Raw genomic sequence first — 14120 nt, 5'->3', positions numbered from 1 at the left:
TTATGCAGGATAATCATTTCTTTGCTCAAGACAGACTATAATCAATGAAAACATATTGACAGAGTCTGCTTTGAAAAGCAAGAATGATCATGTGAAATTCAAAGCTACCCATGGAGTTCAAACATATTATCATCTACTGACCAACCTTAATGACTATAATGATGATAGAAGACTTTAGTTCAAACACATTGTTACAGTTGACTCTAGAAGTAAAACCCCAGACTTTATTAATGGATTCCCTAATTGGCCTTTTTTGCCTGCATTAGTAACAGTGTTTAGCAGCAGTGGAGATTAGCACAGTGTTCTTTAGCATATAACTTTGTAAATAGTTTAACAAATTATTTGTCCAAAAAATCAAAAGCCTGACTGTCAGCTACCTGTTCATTGCCTACATCTCCATTTATTATTGCCACTTCTTACTCATCCAACCAATCTGCTTTGCTTTCTAATCTTTATCACCAAGAATCCCAAAGACTCTTGCAAATATGCATTTATTTGAGGTGTGTGTGTGTATGAACAAATATATAGTATGATTCCCTAAACCTCACCGTGTTGGAGAACTCATTTGTTTTCATTATATTTTGTTTTATATATGTACATATATATGTATATGTATATATATATATACACATACACACATATATATGTGTGTATATATGTGTGTGTATATATGTATATATATGTGTATATATATATATATATATATATATATATATATATATATATATATATATATATCTCACTTTTCAGATAAGGAAACTGAGGTCCAGAGATCTGTCCAAAATGATGCAAGCAGCAAGTCGTAGAACTCCAACTGGAGTCCAGCTCACTTGAGTCCAAACCCAACACTATAGTGTACATTTCAAAGTACCCCATGTCCCTTTATCTCTCTTATATTTCACCATTCCTTTCCATTGAAGAGCCATTTCTTCTCTGGGCAATCTTTATGAGTAGATGTTCTGCTGTCCTTTCAGATAAACTTTTGGAACCTTTCTCAGGATATTTGGGTCCATGGACAAAGCTCGTGGAGCACTGATGTCAACATGTTTTTCCTTTCTAAAATTTCAGTTTTAACTTGTATGATGCATTTTGCTTCATCTTTTGCAAGTCATCAAGAACTGAGTCTTAGAATGTTCTCCACAAAAGCATCCTGTGCAGACCCCTTCTCTCTCTTGAGCATTTGCTAAATCTACAATTTTCTGACTCCATTCATCCATTCATCCAGTGTGACAACACCTAATTTGTGTTTCAAACAGGTCCCATTGTCAATATGGTTTACTTCTTACTTCAGAATCTCCAATAGGTACTAGGTATCTTCCATTGGGAATGAAAGTTCCTCAAGGTTGATGTGAAGACTTTTTATTATTTGGTACCTAATTCCTGTAGTCATTCCTCTCCTGGCCTATTGGATCACTGAGGTGTTGAGTGCTGATCCTGGAGTTACGAAAACCTGGGCTCAAATCTGGCCTGAGACACTTCCTAGCCGCGCCATCCTGGCCACGTCACTTAAACTGTTTGCCTCGATTTACTCATCTATAAAATGAACTGGTGAAGGAAATGACAAACCATTTCAATATATCAGCTAGGAAAAACCTAAACCGGGTCATAGAATCAGACATGACTGAACAACAGGGTTGCCCTGAGGTTCAAATGAGATAATATTTGTAAATCACTTACTATAATACCCCACACATAATAGATACTTCTTAAGTATTTGTTGACTGAGTTTTATTCTGAATAGTGGCAACATTAGGAGAATAAGTTAGGATTGCTTATCTATATGTGTGTTATTGTGAAGAAAGTGTTTTATAAATCATAAAATACAGAAAAACTCCAAATATAGTTTCTGTTCAGGGTGAATTACAAAGGAATCTTTGCAATTTCTACAAGAACAGCATATATTCAATAGAGTTTAGATACATTAACCAGCTTTTCAGATTTTTAGAACAGTCCATCAGCATCGATCCATAAAATACAATTCTTCTATAATTAATAGCTTGAGAGAATTCCTGAAACATGAAGAAATTAAGTGTCTAGAACATAGTCCCATAGTGAGTAAATATCAAAGGTAAGATTTTTACATAGGTCTTTGGGACTTTAAGTCCAGGATTCTATCCTCTGACACCATACTGCTTGTCAACATTATGATATCCTAGTTAATGAGATTTTTAGAATTAATAGGCTGTTTAATCTGTTCATTTTATATTATGGGATTATCACTTGAAATACAATGAAAGCAATCTTTTTTCCCTTATGGCAGATATTCAATCAATAATTAAATATTTACTGAGCATGGTGCTATTCTAGGGATGATGTGGTTACAAGAAAAATGTAAGACAGGATCCTACCTTGAAATCCTTACAATCTAGTTAGAGCAATAAGGCAAACCTCTGAACAACTAGGAAGCAAGACAATATTTAATGGATGCTGCTAGGTTTTTAAATTAATTTTTAATTTTTTTGTAAGGCAATTGGTATTAAGTGACTTGCTAATTACACAGCTAATAAGTGTTAAGTAGTTAAGTAAATGTCTGAGGCTGGATTTGAACACAAGGTGCTCTATCTTGCACCACCTAGCTGCCATGGTGCTGCTGTTTTGATTTGTAAATAAATCAATAAGTAGAGGATTCACAATCTAGCTAATAATAATAGCTGACATTTATATGACTTTGTTTATAAAACACTTTGTGTATATCATTAATTTCATTTTATTTTTTTTTAAATATAAGTTTTAAGAAAGTAAGAGTCTTAGTGTGGCCCTATGAAATACAACACTTAGCAGAGTAAATTTCTTTTAAATAACTTCTCTTCCCATAATTCCCCTTCTACCGAGTGCTGTGGCACAGCTGGCAAAGACCTGGCATTTTTTGTCCTTTTCTACAGGCTTATCATGAGTTTTTCCTGACCTACCTAGAGGAGCTAAATGCAAGAGAGGATGTGACCCAGACAGAGCATCACATTCATCAAGGGGCTTGGACTACAGCTCATCAGGGACACGACAACCGCTTAGCAGAAGAGGTCAGTGTAGTGAGCCAGAGGCAAGTCAGAAATAATCTTCTAAAAGATGGATTTTGAAAAGAGAAAAGTAACCAGGTTGTTTTTTCTCCCAAGTAAGCAGGGTTATGTTCTTACTTTGATGTTGTCCATAGTTTAAAGCAAAAATTCTTAATCTGAGTTCTATGAACTTATTATTTCTATATTTTATTAACTAATTCACATTAGACTCCATTTTCTTTATAATCCTGTGCATTTAAAAACATTGTTCTGCTAAAATGTCATTGGATTATTTTTTGATCTTTTTCTTTTCTTTTCCCTTTTCTTTCTTCTTTCCTTCCTTCCTTTCTTTATCTCTCCTTCTCTCCTTCTCTCCTTCCCTTCCTCTCTCCTTCCCTTCCTCTCTTATTCTTCCTTCCTCTCTTTCTTTCTTTCTTTCTTTCTTTCTTTCTTTCTTTCTTTCTTTCTTTCTTTCTTTCTTTCTTTCTTTCTTTCTTTCTTTCTTTCTTTCTTTCTTTCTTTCTTTCTTTCTTTCTTTCTTTCTTTCTTTCTTTCTTTCTTTCTTTCTTTCTTCTTGTTCTCATTCTTGTTCGTCTTGTTGTTTTTCTTATTTCTTCTTCTTCTTTTCTTTCTTCTTCTTCTTTCTCTTTTTGTCTCCATCTCTCCATCTCTGTCCCTATCTCTCTCTGTGTCTGTCTTTCTATCTCTCTTTCTCTCCCTCTCTCTCTTCCTCTCCCAGGTCTCCTCATTTTTTCCAGGCTATAAGTTCAGGGACCACTCATGGGCCTGATCCCACTGATGATTGAGCTGAAAACATTGTCCTCCTCTATTTCTGACCTGAGCTAGTTTTCCTTCCTTAGCCACCTTAGTGGCCTTTTAATCCCTAGCTGGCTTTAGTAATACTACAATTCAAAATACTTGAACTTAAGTTATCTACTTCTCCAAGAAGTAAGAACTACAAGTGGACAGCACCATACCTAGACCATCAATTTTACCAGACTTATAATGTATCCTTATAAAAGCTTAATAACCCTTGATTGAAATTTAGATTTCATGCAGAAACATATATAAACAGAAAATTTTAGTAACTAGAGGAAGAATTTCCTAGCTTTCTCATAAGGCCATTATATTTAACTGCAGAGGTAAAAATTATATAACATCTGTATGAAGAAGTTGTTGCAGTATTCTCAAAGTGTAACTTATGTCTTAAGTATTTGAAGCGCACAATTTCCAGCTATTTCCTCTTGGAAAAAACTAGCTATACTTGATATCATATACATCTGGATTTTGTTTTTTAGCTTTGATATAAAAGCCCCAGCATCCTCAAATTTATGGCTGTTTTCTAAACCTTTAGATGCCCGTTGAATTCCAGAAGATCTGATGGGGGAAGGGTTGTTAAACCGACTGTGACTCTGGTGAGGAAACTAGACAAGAAACACCCGAAGGCCTCTGCTCAAAGGTAGGGTAGTGACAGAGCTGATAGTTATTGTTCAATGACATTATATGTTTTCCTTCAGTTTCATGTAAGATTGCTTTCTTGAAGATTATTGAAAGATCTCAATAGCCCCCTGGCTTACAAGCAAAATAGATTTTTGATCATCATGTAATGAAAAGAGGTGACATTTACTTGAATTGATTTAGATACTATTTTTATTGACGTTTCCACTGTACACAGGAAGAGGGAAGGTGAGAATGTTTAATCTACTTTAAATCGGCTGCTTTCCTCACTTCCTCTTCAGAGTAGACAGTTTTTTGGAGGGAGAGCATTGGAAAGGGGTCACTTACTAATGAGGCAAAAGTCTTTCAATATAAAGTGTCAGTACAAAATCTGGATGACAAAGTAGCATAACATTGAAAGTTGAGAATAAATGATCCATGTTTGATCCTAAGAAATATAACTTTTATTATAATGGACATCATTTCTGCCACTGGGTAGGGATGGGGGAGTTTTGTTGATGATTTGACTGTTATAGTTGAAATACTTTCTTGGTTAAAATGCATTCTTGGTTGGAACTCAAAAATTAAAATCTCAAGTTTTTTCATTGACTGATTTCGGTGTAAAGTCATTTGTGTGGAAGAATATCAGAGTTGAAGATATCTTTCTTCCATCTCTTAATTTGATGGCAAAGATGTTTTTGCTGATATGAATTGGCTAAAATTATTATAAAGTGATTTTGCAAATGAAAAATTTAAACATAAATGTAGTTTTAGAAATAATAAGAAGGTTCTATATGGCCCACATTTCTGGAGAACTGCCATTTTTGAGCAAGCATGCTATTATACGAGCAGAAATACTATTTAAATGGAAAGAATTAGCATCTGGTAGAAAGCTTCTCCTCCTAAGTAAACACTCCTAATCAGGTTTCAGTCTGGAGAGGAAAATTCTGTCTGATGGCAAAAGTAGATTATTCTCTTTATTTTTGTTCTTTCACTTTATTTTCTTTTTTATGTATTTTTTCATTCATTATTGCATGAGAACACTGGATTAGAAGTGAGCAGAGGAGGATCAGATCTTAAATTGGTCACAAATGAGCCATTTGTTTTTGGGCAAAGAACTTAATCTTCTTTAGTTAAGGTTTTCTCAGGTGTGATGCTCACACACTTGCCTCAAAAGATTGCTATGGAGAGAACTTTCTACAAGTCATTGTTTAAGGTAATTGATGGCACAGTGGATAAAAGGCTAGAATCAGGAAGATCTGAGTTCCCTTCATCTCTGTTGCCTCAATTTCCTCATCTGTAAAATAGAAATAGCAATTGTGCTTATTTGCCAGGGTTATTGTGTGGATACTTTAAGATAATATTTGTAAAGACTGCATAAATGCCGTATGAATCTAAAATAAAATATAAATGATAAGGTGAGAAAACTATTGCCTTTTACTTTATGTCAATGTATCTGAGATTTCAATGTGTGCATTCCTTCTATTGGTTCATGTTGCAAATTATCCATAATCCCATTTGTTCTTTCCTCAATTTGTATAAAATAATGGAATTGGTTAAAGAGTATATTGGATGTTTTCATTTTAAAGAATGCAGAATGCCATAGGGATGACCCAATGCCAAATTTTCTTTTATGGCTAAATTTGTGTAAGCTCCATTCAACTCAATAATTCAGGTTTTTTTTGGGGGGGGTCTCAGACACAAGGAAACATTTAACTAAGGATATTTGTTATTGCTGGTAGATTGTTTCCTCCTGTGCAATCTTCATTCCTATACATGTCAGCTACCAATGCTATTATGTCAGTGTTAGTTTCAGTATTGTACATAGTCACAAAGCTTTAATACTTGCTTGAGTTACAAAAGCTCAACTAAGAAGCTCAAATTCCTTATTTGCAAGTAAAATTTCAATTCATATTTTTTAGAGCCTTGGATTTTAAAGTAAAATTTATTTACTTTTTGTTTCACTAATAGCATATTTACTGATTATCTGCCTGTATTTGGTGCTTTGAAGGAAGAGGAGGGAACTCATATAATCCTAGAAGCCTGGAATCCTAGAACTCTAGAACTGGTATACATCTAAAGGATCTTTTGTTCAATAATCTTTCATTTTGTTGGGCAAAAAAATCAAAGCTTAGAGAGGGAGATTGAGTTTTCCATGCCCACAAAACCAAAGGGAGTGGAAAGTCCACTTGTCACAGGTCCCTTACAATTTAAGGAATAATATTCCCTTTTAGTATGTTTGGAATACATCTCATTTAAGTGCATGAAAAATGCTTCATTTATTTGGGAACATGTGAATGGATATTTTTGCTTATCTGTCATTCACAGGCCAAAAATGATCCTTTGAATCCCACTCTAAGGACACCTTGAAAACTTTATATGGGGCAAATTTAAAAGCAAAACAATCTTAAGTTTTTTATATTTCTCTAAGCATTTTCAAACAAGTGATTCCTCATATCAAAACTTGTATGAAAATTATGTCATAGAAATTGATTGCTTCAAGGGACCTTACAGAAAATTCAATCCCCAAGCCCTCATTTGATGGAAAGATAAGGCAACTGATGCGCAAAGAGACACAACGGCTAATCCATGGTCCCAGAGTTAGTTTGTGAGAAAGACTGGCCTAGACTTCAGATCTTCCGACTCTTTTTTGAAATGCTTTGTGCATTTGAAGCTCTGTTTAAAGATGACATCTTGAAGCCATATCATAAGGACTTATTTTTATGATTTTCTATGATGCAAAGTCTAGCTCCATGGTCTTGCCTGAGCGATATACTTGAATCTTTCAGGATATCCATAGTTTACAGAGAAAGATACTCTTTCTACTGGTACAGATTGCAACCCAGCTTTATCTTTCCATTCTAGGAGATTCTAGCTTATTTTATTATGCAAATTCTCCCTTTAGAGGATCTCTCCAATGTGCTGAACATTTTCCACTGGTTCTTTCAATGGAACAAATGCTGTTGTGCAATAGAGTGTGTATCTATGCTTCCATGTTTCAAGACATGGGTATTTCTTCCATTGATAATATTAATGATAGTTAAATAATATAGTATCTATTATGTGTCAGTCACTGTGCTAAGCATTTTACAAATCTTAACTCATTTGATCTTTATAACAACTCTGTAAAGTAGATGCTGTTATTATATTCATTTTACAAATTAGGAAATTGACCATTGAATGACTTGTCCAGAGTTACACAGTTTTTATGTGTCTGGGGCCAGATTTGAATTCAGGCCTGGGACTCTAACTATTTATTACACCTATTACCGTCAGTATGGTTCTTCTTAATCTTCTCTTATTGATCTTCCACCACGACCCTATCTTGGATCTTTTTACATGAGATATCAGTGCCACACTAAGACTTTCAGCTCTTACTACATGAATAAGATTGAGAAAAAATACAACAGAGAATTTGAATGATTTACTTCTCTACAATTTCTGGATTATTTGTGTCTAACATGTGGTAGAGACCTCCAAATTCATGATGGACCAATCAGCCACAGTAGGACACATTATACCTTGACCCCAACATTCTGGTGTCATTTAGGTCCTCTTCAAGAAGAACAGAAACCAACCACTTCTTCACATTAAACCATCATTGACCTTCCTGTGACCTTCATCTATCACTTCATTACTCTTTTCTAGGATTTTTTAGAGATTGTAGTAGTCCAGGCTTTTCAATATACCATGTACCATTCCAAATGCCATGGCTGAGAGAGTATTTGTATCCAAAAATGAGCATTTGTTTTGAGGATCAGCTTCAAAGCACGATGCAAATGCAAGATAGCCTTTTTTTTTCATCTGCTTTGTTTCTGGGGAATTAATTGATTGTTCACCTATAGCACATACATAAATTCTTCCCATTTTTTGGTTATCATTTGTCTTTTTAAAGAAAATAAAAGTTGGGCTACCAAACTGTGAATACCCTTTGATCCAGCAGTGTCTCTACTGGGCTAAATCCTAAAGAGATCATAAAAAAAGGGAAAAGAATCCACATGTGCAAAAAATATTTTATCCCTTTTTGTAAAGGCAAGGAACTGAAAACTGAATGCATGCCCATCAGTTGGAGAATGGCCGAATAAGTTATGGTATATGAATATTATGGAATGTTATTATTCTATAAGAAATGATCAGCAGGATGATTTCAGAGAGGCCTGGAGAGACTTACATAAACTGATGCTGAGTGAAGTGAGCAGAATCAGGAGAACATTGTACACAGCAATAACAAGATTATGTGATGATCAACTATGATGGACATGGCTCTTTTAAACAATGAAGTGATTCAGGCCAATTCCAATAGACTTGTGTGATGGAGAGAGCCATCTGAACCCAGAGAGTGGACTGTGGGGACTGAACATGAGTCATAGCATAGGTTTTTCATCTTTTTTGTTGCTGTTTCCTTGCTTTGTTTATTTCTCATTTTTTCCCTTTGTGATCTGATTTTTCTTGTGCAGCATGATAAATATGGAAATATGGATAGAAGAGTTGCACATGTTTAGCATATATTGGATTACTTATTGTTTAAGGGGCAGCAGGGAAAGGAAGGGAGAAAAATTTGAAATACAAGGTTTTGCAAGGGTGAATGTTTAAAATGATCTTTGCATGTATTTTGAAAATAAAAAAGCTATGATTTTAAAAATAAAATTCTGGTGATTTAATTTTATTTTAAATAAAAAAAAATAAAGGTAATGGTGATTTAGAGATAGCGAGTTGGCTCAGTGGATAGAGTATCGAGCCTGGAGTTAGGAAGCCCTGATTTCAAATCTGATCTCAGACATTTACAAATGTGTGACCTTGGGTAAAATGTCTCCACTAGATAAGGAAATTAAAAAAAACACTCTAGTATCTCTTCCTAGAAAACCCCATGGATAGATGGTCTACAGAGTTACAAAGAGACATCATTGAATGACTTAACAACAATGATGATGATTTAATCTTTTACTTATAGTATACTAGATCCTACAAGACGTCTCTTTAAAAATAATCAAATTAATAAACACATTAAATCTTGTTTCTTTCTCAACCATATTTACAAAGTATGAAAGACGTTACGAAGCTTGTCTGAAAATTTTTCTTTGAAGCATCCTCATCTTAAAGAACTTTGTAAGACAAAGCTAGACAATCAATGGTAGCACAACAAGTTTTTTTTTACATGTTTACAAGGCTTTGAACCCAGTGACATCTTGCTGAGCTAATAGACACTTGGAAGTAGAAGAGCAGCAGGCTGATTGTGGGCTAGTAACATTTAATAGAGATGTTTTACTTATACAGTTAATCTGTCCTATTTGCTTTTTTGCTCAAGATTTTAATGAAACAAAAAGAAATTTATAAAGAGGAATGGAGAAAGAATATGTGGTGCAGTAAATGGAATTGTTAATTTTAGTAGAAATGAGAGTTTTTCCAAAAATTGAGAAAAACAAGGCAAAGACTTACCACCTACTGATCTGGAATGGCCAAGTTCCACTATCAGCTGAAGGACCTAACTCCTGGAAGCAGAATCTATGAGGCTGACAAAACTTTATACTCAATCTCAACAGGAACTAATTTCAGAAAATGAGATCTTCATCCCATACCCCAAAAGATTTTGGGTCCCATTTGTTTCAAGGGGAAAATGATGAGGATGAAACCTTAGATCTTAGTTTATCAATATAGCAGGAAGTGGAATTATCCAGAGAAAATCTGATTCTTCCTGTGGTAGGCAAGGAGGAGTACTGATTATCTGAATCTTTTGTTCTTAATTGACCTTAATTTAATATTAATTAATTTCTATTCTTTCGGACAGTATCATGCCCTTTGTTGAAACCACTTTGATAAAATCATCATAACTCTACTATTACTATATTTAATCAGAAAACCAAGATATGATACCAGCCCCAAAGTTATATTTCCCCTATAAAAAGACTTAACTGTACCTCAGTAATTTGCAATACTTTTGAGGGTGCTAAATTCCTTTTAGGGTTAGTCCACTAGTCAATAGCATAATCCATCTCCCCAGTGACTCATTTTTTGGGGTTAGTCCACTTGCTAAGCATCACAATAGCTAATGTCTAAAACTTTTTTTTTTCCCTGAGGCAATTGGGGTTAAGGGACTTGACCAGGGTCACACAGCTAGGAAGTCAGAAGTGTCTGAGGTTGCATTTGAACTCAGGTCCTCCTGACTTCATGGTGCCACTATGCCATCTAGCTGTCCCCTAAAACTTTTTTTAGGGCTATACTGGTAATCCCCCACCATAATGCTGGCTTCCTCCTTATTACTGCTATGGAACTTGTCTTCCCACTTATTAATTGTTCAAAAATTGTTTAAAAATGTTTTTCTTGCTAAAGACATTTTATGGTTTTAGCTTTCCCTCAGCAGCTTAAGAAAATCTTTGTCCTTTGGAAAAAACCAAGCAAACAAAAGTTGAGCAAAAAGTAGTTCAAAAACCATTATAGGAGCATACTTAGAAAAGTATGAAACACAGAAAGGAGCAAAACCTACATCTATGTGTATTTATATATGTATATGGGTTCATACATAATTTGATGAAAGACTATAAGACAGAGGGTTTACAGGTTTCCTAGCCATAAACAAATGACCAATCTGTCAAACCAAAAAGTAAAAATAAAAATGGTATAGTCGAGTCAATGAGAGGGGAGTTGGTTGTATAAATGAGAGGATAAACTACATCTGGGCTCTTTGTCACTTCTACTCACCCCAACTGGCAGCTTTTCTAAAGATAGCTGTGCTTCTGACTTGAGTGTGTTTCTTGGACCTTTAAAAAGCCATTCAGAGCTCTTATATTGGAAAAGGAGGGGTAGGAGCATAAAACAGTCAGGGGAGAAGCCGTTTGAAGGGATTCATCTTTTGCAAAGCATTCTTGGCTTTGAAGCTGTAGAAACACAAAGGTAGTTTGTGTCAAAACTGTGGGACAGCTGGCTTCTTGTTCAATGTAGAATAGCTAATTCAAAAATGGCTTTATCCTGCCTTTCCCTAAAGTAAATTTAAAAAATACTCTTTTAAGTGTCGTGACTAACTTATCCTGATGAATCAAAACCTTTGCCTTCCTAAAAGTATTTATTAAAATCATTGTAATTCAAAGATAGCAGACATTGTCCTAATAAACAAAAACTGAGCAAAAGGTAGTTAAGAATACATTGTGGGAGCATACTTAGAAAAAGTATGGAGCACAGAAAGGAGCAAAAACTACATATATGTGCATTTTTATATAGCTTTTATTTACCAGATATATGCATGAGTAATTTTACAGCATTGACAATTGCCAAACCTTTTGTTTTAATTTTTCCCCTCCCCCCCCAGATGGCAGGTTTACCAATACATGTTAAATATGTTAAAGTATAAATTGAATACAATATATGTCTACATGTCCAAATAGTTATTTTGCTGTACAAAAAGAATTGGATTTTGAAATAATGTACAATTAGCCTGTGAAGGAAATCCAAAATGCAGGCGGACAAAATTAGAGGGATTGGGAATTCTATGTAGTGGTTCATAGTCATCTCCCAGAGTTCTTTCGCTGGGTGTAGCTGGTTCAGTTCATTACTGCTCTGTTGAAACTGATTGGTACATCTCATTGTTGAAGAGGGCCTCGTTCATCAGAATTGATCATCATATAGTATTGTTGTCGAAGTATATAATGATCTCTTGGTCCTGCACATTTCACTCAGCATCAGTTCATGTAAGTCTCTCCAGGCCTTTCTGAAATAATCCTGTTGGTCATTTCTTATAGAATAATAATATTCCATATATGTGTATTTATATATGTACTTGTATACATATATAATTTGATAAATGACTATAAGATAGAAGGGTTACAAGTTTCCTAGCCATAAACAAATGACCAATCTGCCAAGCCAAAAAGTCAACAAATATTGATTAAACACCTACTCTGTGCTAAGCACATTAAAAAAAAAACAAAACAAGCTCAATCTACAGTCAAGTGGAATTCTCTGTTTCATAATGCAATCATTTTGCAGTAATTATCTGCATTGTTCTGCTTTTAAAAAACCCACCACAAAAACAAGCCACAGATCAGATTCACCTCCAAAAATCGGCCATTTAAGCCCCAAAACTTGTGAAATAGCCCATTTTTGTTTGATTTATAAGGGGGGGAAACCAAATCCTTTCTCTCCATCCTTTCACTCCCCCCCTCCAATAAATAGACAATTCTCTCTATTATCACAAAAGCCTCAAACTGATGAGAGATTATTTTCCAGGGCGTGTTCTAGCTCCATCCTGACCAAATGAATTCGTTCCCTGAATCAGGTAGCCCAAGCCCGTTTTCAAATGGGAGAAGTGTCTAATTAGGGACTGCTGCTGCACAGGTATCATAGACCAACGCCATGCTCCAGCCGCAGAGGGTGTAGGGAATGTGTTTGTTTACATTAGTTGATCAAATTGAGCAGCTTACCTTTATTTAAATTGAATAGGGGGCCGGGGGAAGGACTGTAGCAGCCGCCAAAGCACACTGACCCAGCTTGTCACCCAGTGACCTGTGAGAAGGCAATAATGAACTGTGAGTAGCTGTCATCTTAACTCCTTCTGACAGTTTGGCTTTGGGCACATCTGTGTTAGTTGCACGGAGAGCCTTTGTTGTTTCTCACTAGTGACTCTGCGGAGCGCTGTGGGGTTTGGCGCATCCATCCCCTCCCTCGGCAGCTAGGAGAGCAGCTGCCACGCATGGGCTGACATTTCTCAGAACCATGGACTTGGCATTTATTTCATTAAAACAATAACAACCACAACGAGGAGGAATTATCCGAAAGCACTTGAATCGTTCAACACATTTCATTTTAAATTTGAGAACATCATCGGGAGATGATCTTGTTCAAAAGGATGACATTCGGTGTTTTAGTGCAAAATCGCCTCTGATTATGGCCTTTAGTTTTTCTCCTTCCTGAGGATTTCTTCCAAATGGATTTCCATTGCTTTTCCATCGCCATCCTTCCATCTTTCCCTTCAGAGAGCTCTTCTGTATGATCATGAGTTTTTAAAGGAAAAAAAAAAAAGGAAGAAGAAATTCCCCCCCCCCCATCAGTAAAACTGATGGATGGATTGAAAAAAAATATCTTAATTTATATGCCACGTTCCACACCTGTGGACCCCTACCTCTGCAAAGGAGTGAGATGTCTTCTCATCTTTCCTTACTAATAATTTTAAAGTTACTTGCCACAATCCATATTGGGTCACCATTAACATTTCATTATTCAATCTGGTGCATCCTGCAGAAACAAGGGCACTGGAAACATCCTAAGATTCACTTGGAAAAGAAACAGCTGTTTCTGATTACCCATTGTCTGTTTTTAGTCACATACAGAGCAGAAGCTTTTGAATAATAAATATTATCCCTCCAATGAGTTTCTTTGTAAATTTAAAATTTTATTTACAAAACTCTTTCTCTAAGTCAGTGTTTTATAATGCCATGTTAGAGGTCTTTCCAGGAGTTATGAAAAATAACCCATAGTGCAATCTCGTTAAATTACCACGATACTTAGCATGGAACAAATGTTATGTGTTTGTTAGTATTAGGTAGTTGTGATATAGTGGAGAGTGATTTATTGGTTAGTTACTCTAAAGCTTTTCTGCAAAGTCCAGAAGAAGCAGACCTCCAATGAACGGTTGGACCTGGACTTCTGTCCAATATCTGCCTCGTTTATTTAAGTTTTATATATTGGCTCAAGAGATGAAGA

The sequence above is a fragment of the Sminthopsis crassicaudata genome, chromosome 6 (genome assembly GCF_048593235.1).
Source record: "Sminthopsis crassicaudata isolate SCR6 chromosome 6, ASM4859323v1, whole genome shotgun sequence".
In the NCBI taxonomy this organism is placed as follows: Eukaryota; Metazoa; Chordata; class Mammalia; order Dasyuromorphia; family Dasyuridae; genus Sminthopsis; species Sminthopsis crassicaudata.
Note: the sequence above shows the minus strand (reverse complement) of the source record.